General features: G+C 41.1%; 1 pseudogene; it reads left to right on the top strand.

Annotated features, from left to right (window-relative positions):
- The first annotated feature begins 2,165 nt into the window (after window positions 1–2,165).
- On the top strand, window positions 2,166–8,682 carry LOC136488175 (uncharacterized; annotated as a pseudogene).
- Window positions 8,683–22,200: the final 13,518 nt, after the last annotated feature.

Raw genomic sequence — 22,200 nt, forward strand, 5'->3', positions numbered from 1 at the left:
CCAAGCGGATGGTTTGGATGGCACCTTTGTCATTTATTTGAGTGATGCCTTGGACTCTATAATTGCAACGGGATTAGATGAGGTTACTGACCCAAAAGACTTGGAAGCAATACAGAAACAAGTTGTTCTGGATGAGGAATATGATGAAGAAGCTATTGAAGAAGAGGAAGAAATGGAAGAGGATGATGAAGCAATGGATGAAGAAGATGAAGAAACTTATGATCCAAATGATTTTTGAATATGCAGTCCAAAATAGATGTTTTAGTTATGCTATTTGTTATGCATAAGGTCCTATGTAACTATTTTTGAATATGCAGCCAACCGTCCAGTATTATTAATATAGCAGTTTGCATGTGTGCTTCAGTATTACTAAATCTGAATTCATGTTGTTTTCTCTCCAATCCTTTATCTAATGCAATATGCAGTCCAAAATATATTTGATTATATGCAGTCCAGTATTTTTTGTGAATATGCAGCCTGCAGCCCATAATTATTAATATAGCAGTTTCCTAGTTCGCTATCCCTCCAATAATTTGTTGTCTGATGCACTATTTGTTTTAAGATGGATCTAACATATTGCATCAACTGTAGATGGTCTGTACACGAAACAAACGTGTACCCACTTATCGTGCAGCCGAAAGGAATGATGGTTCTGAAAGTGCAGGCGGTTCCATGGTCCATTCCATTCGACACACACGCTGTGTAGCCAACAGCAGTGCAGCCCAAACAAATGAAGGTTCTAGAACTGCAGGCGATGCCTCACAAACGACAACAGTTGTTGAAGCTCCCCCAATAGAGCCACCCAAAAAAGAGGAAGGAAGCCAGGGTCCCAAACAAAATTTAAACAGCCTCCACGTGGTGTTAAAGTGGCTCTTAAACCAAGTGGTGATGAGTGAGTGCATGCTAATCTTATTGGCTCATTAGTACTCTGTTTTACTAATTTCTAAAAGTATGTCAATATCTTGCGGTTCACAAAGGCAACAGAACATATGTACACTAGTTCAGTGTGTTGTTTAGTTTCAGGTTTGCACTATGCAATTTGATTGAGAGCAGTAGCTTGGCATGCAATGTTTTTATTTTGTCAAATGCCATTTCTTGCTACAGCAGCATCAACTTTCGATTATTCCAATGCTGAACATTTTGGTTCTTTGGCTCCTGATCTTTGGTGCTAGTAATTTGTTAGCTTGATTCTTCTTTGCATAGCAATCTATCACTGTCTCAGTTAAGTGTGCAGTTTTTTTTATCTACTAGCAGCTGCACATGATGTTCTTTTACTAGCATATGCACATAATCCATGCAGCCAACCTTTTGTGCTGACCTGTTACTGTATAATATTTATTTATAGGCAATTCTGTTATATTTACTACCCACCACCTTACAAATACACTACTCAGCTTGGGGTCATACTTAGAAGAGAATATCCAAGTGTGATTGTGGAGGTGGATGAGAACGGTGATGAATTCAAGCGCCCAGCTCTGGATTGGGCTGATTATTTCCATAAAAATCCTGGTGCTAAGGGAATGACAAGGGGAGAAAATGTGGTTTCCAAATTTTGGGTAAGATGTTCAATCTGAAATTTCTGAGCAACATCTAAAACTTGAAATTTCTGAAATCTATAGAATCGGAAACCTATGTTCATGGTTCTGTACACATGCAGCGTTTGTTCCAAGTTGCAGCAGGAGATCAGCAAGATGCGGACTGTATTTTAGAAGGCCTTTTGAAGAAAAGGGTGAAGGACATGATGTATCAAGTCCGTGTGGATGCTGTCAAGCAGTACTACAGGGAAATAAAACACATAGAAATCAAAGATGCAGTAGCGTGCCATATTGACCTTGAGTATGAGCAATACAAGCAAGGAAAGCTTGAGTGGTTGAATGATGAGGGGTGACTCCTTCTTTGTGCTTATTGGTGCTCAGATGACTACAAGGTAAAACGTAAGAGGGGCAAACATCTCGCTCAAGTAATGAAGATATTGCTCAAAACCGAGGAGGATCTAGACCATTCACAGATACACAACAACTATTGGTATGCATGTGTATATTCTTTAATGTCTTTTTAGGAACTTAGTAGCCTATAGTATATTCATATCTCATTTGAAAATTTACTATTTTTTAGGAAGCTAACTTTGGACCATAGAAAGCAACCCTATTAATACTTTTGCTGCGATGAAATCTGGCTTGAAAAGCCTAGATAGCAATGGTAGATGTGGTCCAATCAGTAGCCGCAAAGCAGAAACACGGATGGTATTTATGTGATGTCTCATTATGAAAATTGACATGTGTGCTGAAAATGTCTGCTTGTACAGTTCTAGTGTGTATACTACTTCGAGTATTTAAATCACATATTTTGTGGAACTTCTTAATACAAAAATTGTAGATAATTCAAGTATCTTCACTGTCCTAAAATTTCATGACTTCAGGTCATCGGGTTTGGGAGTTACAATTTTCTGAAGTTTCCTGTCAGGTTATGTTCATATCTGCACAGCAATGATTCTTTGTGCTTTTTCACCCTGTTATAATTAGAAAGATGTGGAGAACTTCTTAAGCTTTCAAAAGTGCTAAAGAACATAATTTTCTGTGATCTAGAACTCTAGTTAGGATTTATTTAATTGACTATCTTGCTCCTGTCCAGAAATTTCAGAATACTTCGTTAGCACGTTTTGGCTATCTGTACATCTGTAGAACATGTTTCCTTGATCTGGTCTTTGTGGGATGACAACCTTGCTGCTGTTAAGAGGATAGAATGTGCAACGAAGAGGATGGAGATGCTGCAGACATGGAAGTGGATGGGCATGAGGTTGAGCAGCAGGAATATTTGAATGGAAAGGCGCTATATGATGTGTCTAGTGGTGGCCCGAGAAAGCATGGGCGTCTTGCCATAGCAAATGGTGCGGTTAAGTCTTCAGATGTCAGGGCAGCCGGAAGGGAAAGAATGTGCGTCCATAAAATTCAATGACTATGCAAAACCTGTCTCGTGAAATGGAACAGCTATGTCGTGCAAATGGAAGGATAGAGCATGAGAATCGTGAAAAGGACAATGCACTAGAGCAAAACAAAGTTCTTGTAGACTTGGTACTAGTATGTGCACTGCTCCTGTAAATACTTCACTAATATTCACTACACCATGACACACATTTGCCTACAATTATGTGTTGGCAAAAGTCAGGTTTTGACTACCCATTATGTGTTGGAAAATGTATATCTTTTTAACATCAAATTATCTGTTGGCAATAAGGATGTAAGACTACAAGTTAACTATCGGCGTTTATCTACTAGCAAGAAATGTGTCGGCAAAAAATTCTACACTTAGTAAGTGTCGGCGTAGCCTATGTAGGGCTACTGTCCAGGTGTGGGCCAAGCAGTACTCCGCATGTGGGCCGGCAGCTGAGAAGCCAAAGCAAAGACTCTCCCACCCGCAGCACACTATTCCGATCTCCCGCTGCCCCAAAACGTCCGCCGCCCCCACGCTGATGCCCCCAACACCGCCGCCGCCGCTCCCAACGCCGCCGCCGCCGCCTCCAACATCCCCCGTGCCAAAGGGCCACCACACACACCGTCCGCCACTAGGGCAGGTGGCCAGGGGCACCACACGTGCGGAGCTTGCCTGTGCGCTAGATCCAGCCGCGCCTACCTCGCCGGACGCTGCAGCCAACACATGCCACCATGCCTTCACTGCTGGAGCTGCGTGTGCGGCTGCCTGGGCTAGATCCAGCCACGCCTCCCTCGACCCAGAGGAGAAGGCCCCACCGCCACCTTCCCGGCAGCCGCGCGGACGTTCGACGGTCTGCTTTGGCGGCGGCGAGGTAGGGGAGCTAGAGGGGTGGGGTGGGGTGGGGTGGGGGTGGGGGGATTGACTCGTCCGCTCGTGTCGCCTTCTTGCGGACGAAGCTGGGGCTGTCTCGTGATCTTCCCCGTGGTGACTCACTGGTGAGGAAAGGGGATGCCGCATTTGCGAGGGGTTTGATCGACGCACTGGCCTCAGCAGCCGTGGCAGCAGTGAAGGTTGGTGTCGCAATCCCGATTCTGACGATGCTCGAAAACAGCATGCTGCATTTCGGCTGCAGGGATGATCAGGTATTTGTGCGGTCTAATGGACTAACACTCAAGGATGATATCTGTTCTCTTACTCTCGGTGATGTTGTAGCTAGCAATGCTGCGAGCCGTTGTGCAAATGTATTGTGATGTTTTCGATTAATCATGATAGCAGTTTTGGTGTTACATTGTGACAAGCAATTAAAAATCTCGCAATAAAATTATCTTTGTCTGTGATTTTTAATTGCTTGTTCTTTCTTTTCTTCAGGAAGTGTGGCTATCTGCAGAGTGCTTACTTGATGCTTATGTGGTGCTACTGAAGAAATTAGCTCATGCTCAAATGGTACCTCTCTGCCCTTCGTTTAGTTTGTGCAATGAAATATTGGAGACTATTGATTGTGAATTAGCTAATGAGATGTTCGTATGACCCCTTGCTCTTTCTGTCTAATATTGTACAATGTCGTAATAACATTTGCACTTGACTTTAGGATATAGCAGTGACTCTAGAAACTTCTTTGACATGAAGAACTGTACTTCACCTTTAATGTTAAGAATTTACTTTATGGTTTTCTATTGCAAGTACAACATTGTCTGCTTGCTATTTCCTTATGCGGCTATAATTTTGTTATGTGATATTTTTCCTTTTGATGTTTCATACTCTTACTGAATGTGCAATTAAGATTTTACTTTGGGCTCATATGAAGGCTAACATGATTGTCTACTGTTCTTTGAACTTGGGTCTTAGTATTTGTTCTTCATGAGCATCCTCTCCATTTTAAATGGCAGTCATTTGCTACAGAATATGTTTTAGGGGGAGGGGGGGGGGGGGGGGGGGGGGGGAGTTAATAATGCTACACCGAGCAGTATACAGGACTTGGCAAAGTCATTCTCAGTCCTGGTATGTCTACCAGCTATCTGATGTAAACTTATAAGCCTGAAATTATCATTTAATACTTGGCGCAAAGCGTTCTAATTATTCACCACTTGTTACGTACTTGGTAGTCTACAGGAATGTAACTGCAGCTCAAATGTATTTCTAGTCTTCCTGCCCCTGATGAAACGGGATTGATTTCCTGTTTTATGTCACATTGTTTTCAGGTCTAGAGACGAATGCTGACATTGTGAGGTGACCATAGTATTCTACTTATTTGCTCATGAATGAAGTGATTTTTCATGCATGGTCGAGAATGGACCAATCTGATACAAAATAAGCAAGGTTAAACACTGTATAGCCACCTGATAGGAAATCAGAAATGAGTACCAGATCTGTATGGTCTATGTTATTATAATTACTTTAAATGATTTTTGCTGCTGCCCAATGTAGTAATGAAAATAATGATTACAACAAGATTGATCACCTTACTGTCAGTTTCAAGAATTATTTAAACTAACTGGTTAATGCAATACTTAAAACCATATTGATTACAACATGATGATGACGACTTTCTGAGTAGACGAGTGGGCCTTTGAGAGGAGCAACGTAATGAGGTAATTTCCTTGTCCTTGTCCTGAGCCCCTCCCGATTCTAGCAGCAGTATATAGAAACATTTGTACAGGTATGCAGACATACTTCCTAATAAATTTCCTATCGGTATGTGGACATACTTCCTAATAAATTTCCTATCGGTATGTGGACATACATCCTAATAAAAACAATAGTACAGGTATGCACGCATACTACTATGAATTTAGGTATATGGACATACTTGATAAATTCAACTGCCCAAGTAAAAGTATGCATATTTAAATAAGTACGTGCACATACTGCTTCCTCTCTTCTTGTACGTGTAAGTATGTAAATATACTCACTTTGTTTTTTGAAGTATGTATCCATACTTTATTCACGAAAGGCATCTACGTCCATAAATAATTCATTCACTTTGAAAAAGCAACAGACTGCCGCAAAAAATGGTGGTGCAACACGGTGGCAGAAATATATTTAGAGTCAGCAGCAATAGATTTTTAGAATCAGTTTTGTATGGTGTTCTGAAATATATTTTATGCTTCATGGTGGCAGAGATGTGACACTATATAATGTAGTAAGGCCCTATGATGTCGCTGTGGCAAAGGCTGCCGTTCAAACAAAGAACCCAAGGGCTATTGTTGCAGGTACTGCTCTTGGTGAAGTGGTTGTTAACCATGTGTTTGTGAGGAACGCTGTACTGCCTCGTCCATATGAAGGGGTCACCACCATTCTAGAGGCTTGTGGGAGATGCATTGCATGGCCACATGACAGAGTAATGGTCTAACCTCTCTATATTCTTGAAAAAAATGATCATTATATTTTGCTAATTAGTAATATATTTGTTTCCTACTAGTTGAGGGATGACAAGAAGTCACCGCAGCACTCAAAAGGTGGTGGCACAGGAAGGCCATCACAGCTTGAAGGTATTTTACTTGAACATTTTGATTTATATATGTGATCCAAACTGTTGGGACATAGTTTTGAGCCGCGGAGGCTACGGGCCGGAACCACGATCGAATTAAGCAATTTAATGGGTGATTGTCGAATGATGTGCAGGGTGGACAGGCAGGAGCCTTACCTGCCGGGCCAGGCATGGCGAAGGCCTTCGGGTGGCGGCGAAGGCTCCCACAACAGGAGTGGAGGCACTCGAGCCCGATCAAGGGCGGAGGCTCGGCCAACAAAGGCGAAGGCTGCAACCAGCTGGCGTCCAGGTTCAGGCGAAGGCTGGTCCCGGAGAAGGCTCCAAAGGCTAGAGATTTCCACCCAAGCTATATACACTGAGGTGCTGATTCAGTAAGTTTAGTAGCCACTCAAGCTATAACTACTTTATATAGAGATAGTATCAGGTTGTTGCAGCTTGCGTTACTCCATTGAATTCTTACTTCCTTTGCTGTTGCTAATAATGTTGACCTTGTTGAATCCAAGATGACAATTATATACCATTGTTAAGCTGTTGGTACCTAGCTCGCTGCTTGTAGTTGGCACGTCATTGCTAACTAGATTGAATGGAATTATATAATGGGCCCGTGTCACCAAATAGTTGATAGCATATCTGCCCATTGTACAGTAATATTGATTCACTATTTGCACCCAATAACAAAGCAAGAGTTAATGATATAGAGCACATTTCACTAACATTTTGCCTTTTTTCATGTTAGGTACTTAAGCTATGTGGTGTTGCAAGTATTTTGGATTGGCAACCTTTTGAGGTTCGATCAGAGAGCTGGAGTGGCAGCAACCATATGTGCACCAAGTTGGTGTTTAAGTATTTTGGAGTGGCAATAAGTGTCTGAGAATTGCTGCAGGAAGACATGAATTGCAGTTATGTTCTTTTGGTTGCACCTACTATAGACATGGAAGCGTTGAATGCCACTTTTGTGCCCAAGTCATGATCTATTGATCTCTTAGCTTTAGCCATAACCAGTTAGTACAAGACTTGTAGTATATGTCTATATATGTCTGCTAGTGACTAATCTATATCGTGGACCTGTATATGTATGGCTTTATGTACTATGATCATCACTTGACCTATATATATATATATCCAGTTGGTGTATGTATGGAAGATCTAATATATTATTTCTATAAAATCAAGTGAATTTGCTCAATGTGATGCCTTCTAGCTATATGAACAACAGTGGATTTATCAAATTATTCAAATTGTATTTATATCTATATCTACAATAGAGTTTTGCCAACAGTTTAGTTGCCGGACAGGGCATGATTCACAAATACCTTGGAAATGGTTTCGCCAACACACATACTGTCGGGAAATGTTCTAACTGTCGGCATAGGTGTTAACTGTCGGCAAAGGTTTCAACTGTCGGCGTAGGTGCACCATTTGGCTACACAAAAAGTGTCGGGGATTCCATTAACTGTCGGCGAAAGTTTCGCCGACGGCTTCTAGCGCGATTGTTTCTAAACTGTCGGCAAAACTTTTCGCGGGAGGTTATCTGTCGGCAAAGGTGCCCTTTGCCTACAATAGAAAGTGTCGGCAAAGGTATGTTGTGTTATAGTGATTATATGTGAATTATCTAATGATTTGAATCTGAAATATCTGTGCTTGCAATACACTTGTAGAAACTTTATCAGGACTCAGGAAGGGTTGTACCAGAAGAAGCGTTACGACGCTTGTCCGCTATGCAAGCAATTGTGAGTATATCTTCATTCCGCTATCAACATGTTATGTAGATGTCAGATCCATCACTTAGAGATTTTAAGATGGAAAGGAAGTAGAAACAAATTTGTATTTTGTGGGGTACTATTCAGAATGGCAACACACAGGGCAGCAGTGAGGAAGTGGCCTCATGTTGATTGTTGTATAGCTACTGTAGTGAATTTGCATGGCTATTGCAGTGAGGAAGTGGCCTTATGTTGGTTTGTAATGTTTCACACCTTGAAAACCAGTAGTTTGAACACTTTAAACCTTGTCCAATTCATGGTACCACATTCAAATGACTTCACATCAAATTTAGAGGCTTTGCTAAAAGTGTTATATTGTTGGGAGACAATTCCACTTACTGTTGTAACTTTGTTCACATTTAGGCAACTGGTTCTTCTCATGTTGCCTCAGAATCTGCCAATAATGTTAATGATGTTGGACACACCAATGGGGATCTTCATGCTGCAAACGTTGGCAACAATCAAGGTTCTAACAACAATGGAGATCATGCATCGATAATGTGATGGTTGTGTTTAGTTGCAAAACATGGATGTGGTGGTGGTTTCTTCTTTTGTAGAGTTGTGCTTTTGCACATTAACTAGTAGGTGGCTCTAATCTGTTAGCTTTAGTTTTAGCTATAATATGACTCAATGATGCATGCTGCTATTTTATTCATCTTGGCTGAGACTTGAACTGCTGAGTTGAGATGGTAATGCTTTTGAATGTATTGATGCCGGACCATTTGGACCTCATCTATATGTAGCCCGGATGCTATGAATGAATGTGCTAAACATTTGGATCTTTATATGTATGCTATATTACTATGTTGTGATGAAATTACTCTATGGATAGTCCATATTTTAATATGTTGTTGCTATTGTTTCTATATAATTATTGTATCCAATTCGCTACATGGGTAAGTGTATTTATTCTGTCGGTGGTCTGTTAACGCCCCACATTTTCTGTGCGTTCACCTTTAACCGACAGAAAAATACAATTTTCCTATGAGTGCACCTCTGCAACTCTGATGGGACAAACGCACAGAAAAAATCGTTTTTCTGTCGGTTTTTTCTTTTTTCTGTGATGATTAACACACGAAAAAATTATTTTTAATCTGGGCGAACACAATTTTTCAGTGCATGTGAGACGCACAGAAAAATTGTTTCTGACGGTGAACCCACGGAAAAAATCAATTTTTCTGTCATTCTATTTCTGTGGGTTACACCGTCAGAAAATATTTTTCCGTAGGTATTCGCATTTTTCCGTGGGTTTTTGCACACACAGAAGAATTCGAGTTTCCAGTAGTGGTTGTCTGTGCCACTCCCTTTTTCTTTTTCTCTATCAATAGCAAGAAGTAAATTCGCACACCCATGTGAACCAAAAAATTAATTTAGCTTGATGGGCCCAACTCACACAATTTTCTGGTCCTGACAATTTCACCGGATTACGTTCTACAACATACTTTAAAATTTCAGCAGTCACCCTGGGTTGGTCTATATATTATCTTGCTAAAAATCTCACACGACTTGTCAATGCTATTACATTTCTTTTTTGCACTTCGGTCAGACATTATATTGAGCAGTGCCAGAAATAGTAGTCTATTGATGGCTCACGTTCAAGTTCAAGGTGATTAACAGAGTAGTGAAAAAGAAGAAACCTACCCAAGAAGGGTTCCTACAACAGAGGATCCAGTTGTTGGCTTGAACGTGCCTGCCACTGCTTGCCGCTTAGGAAATGGCCAGCCACAGCAGTAGCTAAAACAGGAACAGAGCAAGCACCTCCAGCTGATTTATGCTCACTCGGGAATTGGCAAACCAGCCAAGCCACTGATGCCAGGGCTGTCCATGCTGAGCCACCAAACGGGTCCTCGCCACTGACGTGCCAAATTGCCACAGACATGGCTTCTCCCAAATTGCGGCTCCCAGTGACACAAAAAGCAAGTAAACCAGTAAAAACGGGTTGCGATCAGCAACATTAGCATGCTCTCATACTATATTCTAGATAAACTAGAGATATTTGGACGATTTTCAGGGTCTGGTGCTAGAGGCAAAGAAGTCAGAACGGGAAAAGTTTTTTACTCTTGGTCTCTAGATCCTTCTCGGTGCTTCCTATTATATATCTACTATATTTTACATTCTAGTCCATAATTCTTGTAGTATTTAGATCTCAACATAGTTTATTTTTTTGCAATGGGTAATTGAAATACATATATATACTATGGGTTACATTAGGATTTTTTCCATAAAAGTTCAAGATTGTAATTTTTTAGGAACAGACTATAGATTAAATGAGTAATGTTGCCAATAAAGGTTATATATAGTCAAATGAATTTATGACCAGATCATTAAAATTACAACACTCGGCAATGCAACACTGATAGTTGGCTAACTACGATCACCCGGGAATGCAACACCGCGAGGCTAAGGGTTGTTTGGTGGGTCGTCCTTGCTAGTTTATTAATCTGTTCATCAAGTCATGGATGCTATACACGTATGTCTACACAAAAGATGCTATCACTACCGGAGACCGGCTCTTTGCCGAGTGCCAGGTGGTTTGCCGAGTGTTGTTTTTCAGGCACTCGGCAAAGCCGCCTTTGCCGAGTGTTTTTTTTGACACTCGGCAAAGAGGCTCTTTGCCGAGTGTTTTTTTAACACTCAGCAAAGAGCTTCTTTGCCGAGTGTTATTTTTTTTGACACTCGGCAAAGAAAATTTCAAAGCACATTTTGAAGCAGTAAATTAATTCAAATGAAAATGTTTTCAACTATAAAGTTGTATAACTCATCAAGATGTACAATGTTTGTTTTGGTCTTTTCTTCATATGACAAAGTGAAAGTAAATTTGTTCACAAATCTAACATATTTCTCTTGTAGTTTATGAAACTACAAGAGAGATATATAAGATTTGTGAACAATGTTAGAACGACCATGTCGGATGAACAAATGACCAAACAACCAAAATAAACTTTGTAGATCTCGAAAAGTTATGAAACTTTGTAATTGACAACTTTTTGATTTGAAATCATCTTGTCATGCAAAACTACGTTTGAATTTCAAAATTTTAAAATTAAAATTTTGTAAACGACCTCGGATGGGAAAACTTCCTAAACTAAAAGTGTAGATCTCGAAAAGTTATGAAACTTTGTAGTTTACAACTTTTTTATTTGAATTCGTTTAGGGCCTCAAACATGCAATTTACACTTGGCAAAAAAAACTTCTTTGCCGAGTGTTTTTTTAACACTCGGCAAAGAGGCTCTTTGCCGAGTGTTTTTTTTGACACTCGGCAAAGAGCTTCTTTGCCGAGTGTTATTTTTTTGACACTCGGCAAAGAAAATTTCAAAGCATATTTTGAAGCAGTAAATTAATTCAAATGAAAAAGTTTTCAACTACAAAGTTGTATAACTCATCAAGATGTACAATGTTTGTTTTGGTATTTTCTTCATACGACAAAGTGAAAATAAATTTGTTCACAAATCTAACATATCTCTCTTGTAGTTTATGAAACTACAAGAGAGATATATAAGATTTGTGAACAATGTTAGAACGACCATGTCGGATGAACAGATGACCAAACAACCAAAATAAACTTTGTAGATCTCGAAAAGTTATGAAACTTTGTAATTGGCAACTTTTTTATTTGAAATCATCTTGTCATGCAAAATTGTGTTTGAATTTCAAAAATTTAAAATTCGAACTTTTCAAACGACCTCGGATGAAAAAACAACCAAAATAAACTCTGTAGATATCGAAAAGTTATGAAACATTGTAGTTGGCAACTTTTTGATTTGAAAACATCTTGTCATGCAAAACTGCATTTGAATTTCAAAATTTTAAAATTCGAACTTTTCAAACGACCTCGGATAAAAAAACAACCAAAATAAACTCTGTAGATCTCAAAAAGTTATGAAACATTGTAGTTGACAACTTTTTGATTTGAAAACATCTTGTCATGCAAAACTGCGTTTGAATTTCAAAATTTTAAAATTCAAATTTTGTAAACGACCTCGGATGGAAAACTTCCTAAACTAAAAGTGTAGATCTCGAAAAGTTATGAAACTTTGTAGTTTACAACTTTTTTATTTGATTTCGTTTAGGGCCTCAAACATGCAATTTACACTCGGTTTAGTATAATATATTGGGAACTAAAACAGAATCCAGACACAAGTGAGAATGTGGTGTAGTGGTAGAGGAGGTACGTGCACAGCGGGAGGTCTCGGGTTCGAATCGCGTCGGCCGTGTAGCCATGAAATTCACGCGAAAAATGTCGGAGATGGGTGGGTACTGGCCGGTGGGGGCCTCCATTGATAAAAAAAAATTCCATTTTTTTTGGGTAAAAATTCCCATTTTTTCGGGTTTTTTTTCGGATTCAACTTTGCCGAGTGTCGGCACTCGGCAAAGGCTTTGCCGAGTGCCCGACAAAAGACACTCGGCAAAGACGCCTTTGCCGACGGGTTATTTGCCGAGTGTTCTTTGCCGAGTGCAGCACTCGGCAAAGCCTTTGCCGAGTGCCCCTGGCACTCGGCAAAGCCACTGATTCCCGTAGTGTTTGTCCATATTTGCCATTAGGCTATTATATGAAAATAATGAAAAATGATGCTAGTTCGGTGCTAGGTATACAAGATAGCAAATCTGTGCAAAACATGTTGTCCTCCTCCCATGCTTACAATAAAAAAATATGGAGAGAGATCTTCTCAATGGAGTCAAGCAAGTGCTCAGTGCCACGAAAGGTACTGAACAGTAATTAACATGCCACGTCTACGACGGTATGACTATCGCTTGTCCATTCGTCCCTTGGTATCAGCACAGTACAGGTGGGCCTGGTAATGATGAGATGGGATGACAAGCATTTCTTGATCTTAACTGTGACACTCCCAAATCGTCCTTGCTGCTGGCAGACACAAGCTAGTCCAACCTCGTGCCGATGAGCAAACCTTCATTACATCTGGACAAGTTAATGCATATATAGCAATAGAAGAGCATACCAACAATTGCCAATATATTAGCAGTGATAAGAAAAAGTAAATATTCACCACCAGCTCAATATATATCTGGTAGTAGTCTCTAGTTCCACTTCTATCTCAACAACTTGCCCAAGCAACACTAGCATAGTAGTATTGCCCAAAAGAAAGAGGACATATATGGATAGTTGTAAAGAAAGCTCATGCAAGGTGTATTGGAAATGTAAGGCCAAAGGAAAGTGGACACTAGATACCTATTGTGAGGGCCAACTGGAGTGCACTTCAGGGCTTATCCTCGGATGACATCTCGTGTGCAATGAATGCGGTGTTGTAGCTGTTGTGCTTGACCCTGTATGTCCCCCTCCCATATGTGACTCTGGAGCCTTGCACACAGGGGTGGAGCAAGGAATTCGACATCTTGGTGCAATATGAACAACAGTAAGAGCTGAACCAACTGATTCAATGATTACCTGGTTGCCTGTTGATTGATTAGTGAGTATGGGCTTGCTGCAGTAAAATTAATAAGAACAATAGGGAAGCTGGCACTGTATCTCTGCGTCCTCCAGCTTCCTTTCAATAAGTCATGCAAAGATTACAACCTACAGCTATAATCCTGCTGGGCTCAAAATTCTAGCACTTAGTAACATATACTGCTGAAGGAAATAAGATGACTCGATCTGCAACTTGCAATTGGCGTCAGCTACTTGCGAGTCACCATCTTGTCCTGCTAGCATGCTTGGCCTCGTGAGAGTCACTTTAATCGGACATCCAGCCTGCTGTATCTCGACGCAGCAGATCCATGGTTCATGATTCCTGAAGCTGGAGCGATCCAACTCCGATCAGACGAAGACGAAGAGTCCTATGCAGCATGTGGTGGCAGCCGCCAGCAGGTAATGATAGGCCTAATAATTGGGCTGCAACTAATTGGACTTCAAATAGACAACATTTGGGCTGGATTTAACAGGGCTACACTTGGTGTCTACTTCAAATACTCCATGCCGGCAGACAATCTCGGGGTTCACGTTGAAGATACTGTCGGATGCATGGTCACGAGAAATTTGTCAGCCTGTGGGTGGTTCGAATGTGGATGAATAGAGATGGAGAAAACAATGCAAGAAGATCAAAACTAATTATCATGGTCTCGAAACAGATATGAGCATGTGACCTTGCTAAAAGAATATAAAATGTACACATTACTTAATGTGCAATCCGTTTTGGACTTATGTGGTTATAATAATCTGACTCATTTTTTTTACATTGCTGCTCTAGTAGCTACATGTCCAGTTTCATGACCACAATAATTGTCGCACGGCTATATGCTGACCATGCATGTTCCCGCCAAAAAGTTGCACCAAAAGCATTAATGTTAGTTTCTTAAAGAGGAGAAGAAAATCAAAAAATGGATCGATTTTTCAATGGAAAAGTTTCATGAGAACCACATAAATAAGATGCATGTGCTGCACTTGACCAAAAACAACTTCAGTAGTAAAACTGACAAAACTGACTACCCACTGGTACCTGTAGCTCAGACAAGCTATGTTGATCCAACATTGTCAATGCAACCATCCAACTTACAGCTCATAGGCTACAACGCACATGGCACAACAAAACCTACCAACTTGTAAAATATCTTAGTCTTGATCACATCACAGTGTCCAGCTAAGAACCTGCTAGGCATATACCACTGGTAGAGAACCGAGCTTTACTCCCGGTGGGGAACCCCCTCTAGTCCCGGTTCCCCACCCGGGAGCAAGCATCCGGGACTAAAGGGGGTCCTTTAGTCCCGGGCCAGGAACCGGGACTAAAGGAGGACCTTTAGTCCCGGTGGGTAACACCAACCGGGACTAAAGGTGCCTCCTGACATGCCACGATGGCCGGCACCTTTAGTCCCGGTTGGTAATACGAACCGGGACTAAAGGTTTTTTTCTTTTTTCTTTTCTTTTCATTTTTTTGTTTTCGAAGTCGTATTGTACGCTGCTAATTATACATTTATACGCGCGTATAGTATGTTTCGGTTCAAGCACAATGAACGTATTAAATCACACAATTCAAGCATAGAAAAAAAAAATATATATATATATATGCATGCATGCATCGTATATATATTTACATGCATGCATGCATATGTGTACTTTACATTATATTATTTCATGTGCATATATTACAAAAAGATTGTATTACAGTTGTTGTGATATAACAAGTTTCCTCTCATCCTCTAGCTTGGCTTCCATGGCAGTGTTGGGTCGAAGTAGAACTCGCCCTTGGAATCGATGACCTGCTCATTAAAAAATCCGGCTATAGACTCTTGAATTGCTTTGATTTGGTCTTGCCGTATGACCTTTTCCTCCAACCATCGAGTCTACAGGTTTGAATTAAAGGAAAATAAATTAATATATGTACATATATTTATATAAAGACATAGTAACACAATCAATAATAATAATTAAATGAATATATAGTGTATTTTTAACGTACTTTGAGTCTGTCTGTAGGAGTTCTTTGGGAGACCACCTTGATAAACTTGCAAACATAGTAACCACAGTAGTTGTTCCCCTGTTCCTGCCTCAGACACCACTTTACGAGAAAAAGATTTGTCATCCAATCTGGTGATCCGGTGAAAGCTATATGTTTAATTAATAAAGATGATGTGATTCAGGGGACTTACTTTCAAAGGGATTACATTCAGTGGCGCTTTGCATTTTTCCATGTGTTGCTTCTCAATAAAGGTTTTCCAAACACTGCCCAATAAAAAATTTGCCACGTCATCAGATATAGTTAATCATCATGTTTGTGTGTATATATAGTTGCTAGAGATCCCGAAATTACCTCTGGATAATATCTATCATATCTTGGTAGTCTTGTTGTGGTTTTCTCATCGAGTCATAGATTATCAAGTGACTTTTCACCAGATCGATGTTCATCAATATCCAGTGATTGCTGCATGTGTTTATAGGATATAACGCATAACACTCATTAATTAACTAGAATCAACATATGAGCCATTAAGGATGATCGATATTATTAACACTCACTTGAAGTTATAGGGAAAGAGTATATCCTTCTTGTGGCGTTGGTTCACTAAGAAGTTCATGAGGTTACTCTCTGACTCAGACTTCCAATTAGTCTTTGGAGTAATTGGGTCTTTGAATATTATATGGGGATCAACAAAACCAATTTCATTGCAGCCATCCTTTTTGAGCTCTGTCATTGTAAATCTACATATATATATAGTACTTGTTAGGAAAATTTATATGCATATACACACATATGATGAGTTTAATAATAGATCGAAAGAATTATTACTTACAGGCAATAGCAGCTAATGATAACTTTGTCCAGAGAGGTCAGGTGGCATAGTTGATGAAATTCTGCAAAGTCAACATACATAACATCATCGCCACGGAACCAATGTTCGTCTCTAATTCTGACACCAACGCAGAAGTCTCCACCGGTAGACGCCTGCATGTACCACTTGTTTAGCAGGTACATTTGCGTCCCCAGATCAGATAAGGCTTGAGGGTTGTATAGACTCTGGCCTAGTACAAATTTTTTCTTCCAAATATCAACCTCCGCCGCACTCTCAATGTTTCCATCACCAAACATCTGGTAAAGGTCGAGACCAGTCTCATCAATAAATTCACCAAGGTGATCCAAATCGACATCAGGAGGTATGTTTGCCTGATGCATTAATCCTAAATTCGAACCATATTCATTACCAACAACTAGCAGGGGGACTGATTGGTGCGCTTGTTGTCCGAGTTGGGCAACTCCTTTCCCTGCCCGCTTCTTTTTCTGTGCCGCCTCAATTGACTTGGTGAGAGTGCGGTCATAGTCCGATAACGTTGATTTGGACGGCTTACGAGATTCCCGCTGTTGTTGCTGGTAAGAAGCCACCCTTTTTCTTAGAATATCTGGAGCTACGAAGAAGTACGGTTTCTCCGGGTTTCTCCTTGCTTCTTGATTCTTTTTAAGTTTGTCATAGAATCTAGACATATCTTTTTTATATGCATCAGTTCCTTCTTCCTTCTCTTCAGATATTATTTTGGGAATAGCCCTTGGTTTCACGGTGGCTTTCTTTGCAGACGGGGACTGGTTCTTTGTTTGAGGGGCTGGCCTCTTGCTAGGCTTCTTGGTAGGCGGGGGCGGGGGAGGCATTGGAGACCTCCTTGGAGGTGTTGGCAGCGGCGTTGGAGACCTCCTTGGAGGTGGCGGCTGCGGCGTTGGAGACCTCCTTGGAGATGGTGTGGATGCAGCCTCGCCTTCCAACACAATGTCATCGTACAGAGCACTATGATGATCTGGCGATTGAACAATTGGATTTAGGTTGGGGGAGGATCTGCTACAAAAAAAGGAATGACATATTATTATGAGCAGATTGTTAATTATTTAAGCCAATACAAATTAATGATGTAGTGTTTTCATCCGCACGTACCTATGGTGAGGTAGTTCAGGAGGAGGTGGAGCCGACATCCCTAGAATGATAATGTAGCGCTTGCGCCATAGAATGAATGTCTTCTCCGCTTCTCCTAGAGTCTTCTCGCCATCACCTCCAGGAATGTCAAGAGGCAAATCACTAAAACCTTTTTTAGCTTTATCTACCGAGATGGTAGCATATCCTTCTTGGATTATATTCCCATGAATCCTTGGTGTCTTGGTTCGGTCGATAAGATTAACAAGACCGATAGCCACCTTGATTGTGGAATTCCCCTTCGGAATGTGTAGCTCACACGTTGTACAAGGTTCAGTGACGTCATCCACAGGGAAGCGCAGTCCTGTGTCCCCTTGATTTGGTATCTCCGTGGAAGCGCAGCTACTTTTCAACTGAACAGATTGGCTAATGTTGATTCCTGGCTCTGATGCCTGCTTGCTTGCACTCACTGCTATTTGCACTTGCCTTCTGATTTCCTCCTGCATTCTCGCTTCAAGGTTTTTTTTCCGCTCCTGTGCTTCACGCACCGCTTCCTCCAACCTCTGGAGCCGCTGTGCCTCTTCTTCCTTCTTTCTCTGGCGGCTTCTGTAGGAAGGTCTGTCCTGAGGGAATCCATGCTCCCACGAGACACTTCCTTTGCCTCTAGTTCGGCCACCATGTTCAATAGTCCTGATGGCGTATGTCAGCTCATCCTTCTCTCTGTTGGGCCTGAACGCACCACTAGCAGTAGCTCTCTGAGCATAAAACAATCTTTCTGCTGCTTCTTGCAGTCTTGCGCCATAAACGCACTTCCCTGTCTCCTGGTCTAGTGTTCCCCCATGAGCAAAAAACCAATTCTTTGCACGTTCTGCCCACTCGAGTGATTCTGGTCTGATACCCTTGGCAAGAAGGTCTGCTTCCATTTTGTTCCACTTCTTAATGGCAGTCGGGTAGCCACCTGATCCCAAGTTATGGTGGTATGTCTTCTGTTGGGCATTACGTTGGTTCTTTATCACCCGACTCACACCCTCTTCCAAAGTCTTGTACTGTACAAACTCATCCCAATAGGGCCTCTGCTTTGAGATCGGGCCTGGGATAGTAAAATCTGGTGCTATGTTCTTCTTGACATACGTCGTGTATAGGTGTTTCTTCCAAGTCTGAAACTGGGTGGCCATCTTCTTCATTGCCCAATCCCTAACTCGCTCCTTCAATTCATCACCATCAATTATATCATCATAACCATCTGTTTGGAGCGTGAAATGTACCAAGACATCTTTCCAAATTAACGTCTTGTCACGATCGGAGACAAAACTGATATGAGGAGCATTGGTCTTCTTCTTCCACTCATAGGTACTAATCGGGAGTCGGTCCCGTACAAGGTAACCACAGTGGTGCACAAATTTCATTTTATTCGCCCCCCCCCCCCGGTTCTCCTGTATCCACATTGAACTCCGAGATGATGAAGCGGCCCTCCAATGGCTTTTTGGGACCTCGAACATTTTTACTCTTCATTGTAGTTGTTGATGTCGATCCAGAGGGCTACAAAACATAAACATTATTTTTAATGTCATAAGCACACATAAGACATATGATAATATATATAGCTAATAATAAAAAATATATACTTGGCCAATATGTTGTTGCTCATTTTGTTCAAGAGCTAAGTACTGACTCCCGTCATCTGCATCCTCTTGCACGTTATTTTTAGCACCATCATCGCCGGCAACTTGAGTGCCAGTGTTGATCAAATTCATCATCAACTCCTCCTCATCCATGTTTCTCGGGTCAGCCATCTAGCTTCAAAAAACAAAACCAATATATTGTACATCAAATCTTTGCTTACATGCGTAAAATCTATGAACAATATGCATTATTAAATCTTGCCCCTCGGTCACGGACGCAATTCGCCACACATGGGTGAACGAGGGCGGCGGTGCTCCGCCGTATACATAGAAATGCATGGGCGAATGAGGGCGGCGCTGCTTCGCGACGTATATATACATGCATATGAATACAAATGACGTATATATACGTGTCGACGCGGTGGCCGGTGTGCTGACGACGACGACGTGAGGCGGGCCGGCGTGCTGACGACGACGACGTGAGGTGGGCTGGGGCGGTGTCGGTGCGTGATGTTGTGATCCTATGTACCATGTGAACCATGTAGTCATTCATCATATGAGAAAATTCTATGCTGATAATGTAAGTATAAGTCATTATGAAATGTAAGTATATGTGTCTTATTGCTAATATAACCATTACTATTTCCGAAATGATAAGAATTTATCTTCTTTTTGGACTTTTCTTTCTTGTGGCCCAAATTGTCTTTAGCCATGCATGCAAGTCCAACCAAAACTGCTTACATCATCACATGTGATATTTTTTATAAACTAAAAAACGCTTAGTTTACAAACTGGGTATCCAAATTGAGTTCCTATTTGACCATTATATATCCTACAACAAATCCTTCAAAAAAAGACCCTACATGAATATATTTGGATAAAATTTCGTTAACAAACATTGATCTATGAAGATAGAAAAAATTCTTGTATTGAGCAACGGGCAATGTTCTAGATTCATGAAACAATGTTCTACTTTCAAAAGAGAAATGTTTTCAGTTTAGGAGAACAAATTTCTACGTTTCAGATCTATTCGGTATCACAGCAAGAATGTACATTTTAAAATTGAATTTGAAAAACTAAAAAATTTAAAGCATAATTTTGGGGCCATATACTATTTTAATTGAAAATATCATCAAGTAAAGGTTGTACATGTCTTCTAGCTCAACAACTTCAATAGAAAGTTCTTAATCTAACTTGAAAGGGTTATGAACTTCATTGCACTGTATTTCTTTTTGAGACCGGTCACATTATTACCAACTATGTCTACAAATCGATTTCAGGGTGATATACCAACCGTCTTTATAAATCGATTTATGGTGGTAACTTGAAACATCAATCGTAATATCTGTAACTATTTTTAAAGATAAATGGTGACTAGCCACTGTATCGTCGTACGCTTAATTTGCCGTTTTCGTTGGTGTCGCTGGATGACACGCATCGGTTACGCGCGCTAATGACGAAGACTACACTTGTCGTCGTCGTTAAGGAATGGCCTGGTGGCCGACAACAGCTGCTTGTGCACACTCGCGGACGACGAACTTAACATTTTTACAACACAGTACACATCCAAGCAGCGAGGTCATATCAGCAGCAGCAGAGCAGCGAGGTCATCGGCGCGCGGTACACATTTTTACAACACCAAGCAGCGGCTGGCGAGGTCGTCGGCGCTAATGACGAAACACATTCAAGATCGCATCAACAGCGAGGTCGTCGGCGCGCGGTACACATTTTTACAACACCAAGCAGCGGCTGGCGAGGTCGTCGGCGCTAATGACGAAACACATTCAAGATCGCATCAGCAGCGAGGTCGTCGGCGCTAATGACGAAACACATTCAAGATCGCATCAGCAGCGAGGTCGCCGGCGCTAATGACGAAATTAACTTACCAAAACTTACCAAGCAGCGGCTGGCGCGCGTTGGGCCGGGGCGGGCAGCAGCAGCGAGGTCGTCGGCGCGTGGGGTGGCGTGGGGACCGCGGACGCGCGCGAGGCGGTGGTGACGACCGGCGTCGGGCGGGGTGGCGGCGGCGTCCTCAGTGTGGCGTGGGCGCAGGGGAGAGGAATCGACGAAGAATGCAAGGAAGAAGATGGCCCTGGTATATATAGGCCATACCCCTTTACTCCCGGTGCCATCACCCCACCGGGAGTAAAGGTCCTTTACCCCCGGTGCGTATTACCAACCGGGAGTAAAGGTACCTTTACTCCCAGTGCGTCTTACCAACCGGGAGTAAAGGTATACCTTTACTCTCGGTTGGTAACACGCACCGGGAGTAAAGGGTTTTTTTTGGCGGGCCACGAAACTGCAGCCCACCTTTACTCCCGGGTGGGCTTCCCACCCGGGAGTAAAGGTGGCCTGCAGTTTCGTTTCCCGCCTATTTTAAGCAATAGTCTTGTTAAATACAATAGAAATGCAATAGTTTTTGTTAAATACATAGTAAATTAAATAAAAGGCATAAAATTATTTTGTTAAAAATATGGATTTTCTTTTTCTTTATTGCACATAGGAAAAATCTATAACCTAACTTTTTTTATTTTTTGTTACAATTATAAAACATAATGTAACTAATATTTATTATTTCGTTAATGCAAAAATGTAGTGTTTAATTAAAATTATTAAAACTATTGGTTTTCGACAGGAAATTTGTTTTCACATCATTTTAACGTTAATATTTTAATTTTTCATCACTCAATATCCTAATTTACCTTTTTGAGAGAGAAATCCCACCAAATCAAACATTGATTTAATTTGAAACATGACATAATAAACATCTGAATTCACAATTATTACATAATATCTCAAACACACACTACATTAAATCACTATATCATCAAGTGGGCACAGCAGTGAACTTCTTCTTTACGTATGTCCCTTGGTTATGATCGCGTCGTAACCATGGAGTGTCCTCATCATTTACCAAGATGCTAGGGTCTTTGTTCACTTTGAATGGCGGAATTCGGTCATCCTTTTCATAATCTTCTGACATGTCCGACTTGTCCTCAATTCCCATGATGACTCTTTTCCCTGAAAGAACTATGTGGCGCTTTGGCTCTTTGGTTGA

Source organism: Miscanthus floridulus, chromosome 10 (assembly GCF_019320115.1).
Source record: "Miscanthus floridulus cultivar M001 chromosome 10, ASM1932011v1, whole genome shotgun sequence".
Classification (NCBI taxonomy): Eukaryota; Viridiplantae; Streptophyta; class Magnoliopsida; order Poales; family Poaceae; genus Miscanthus; species Miscanthus floridulus.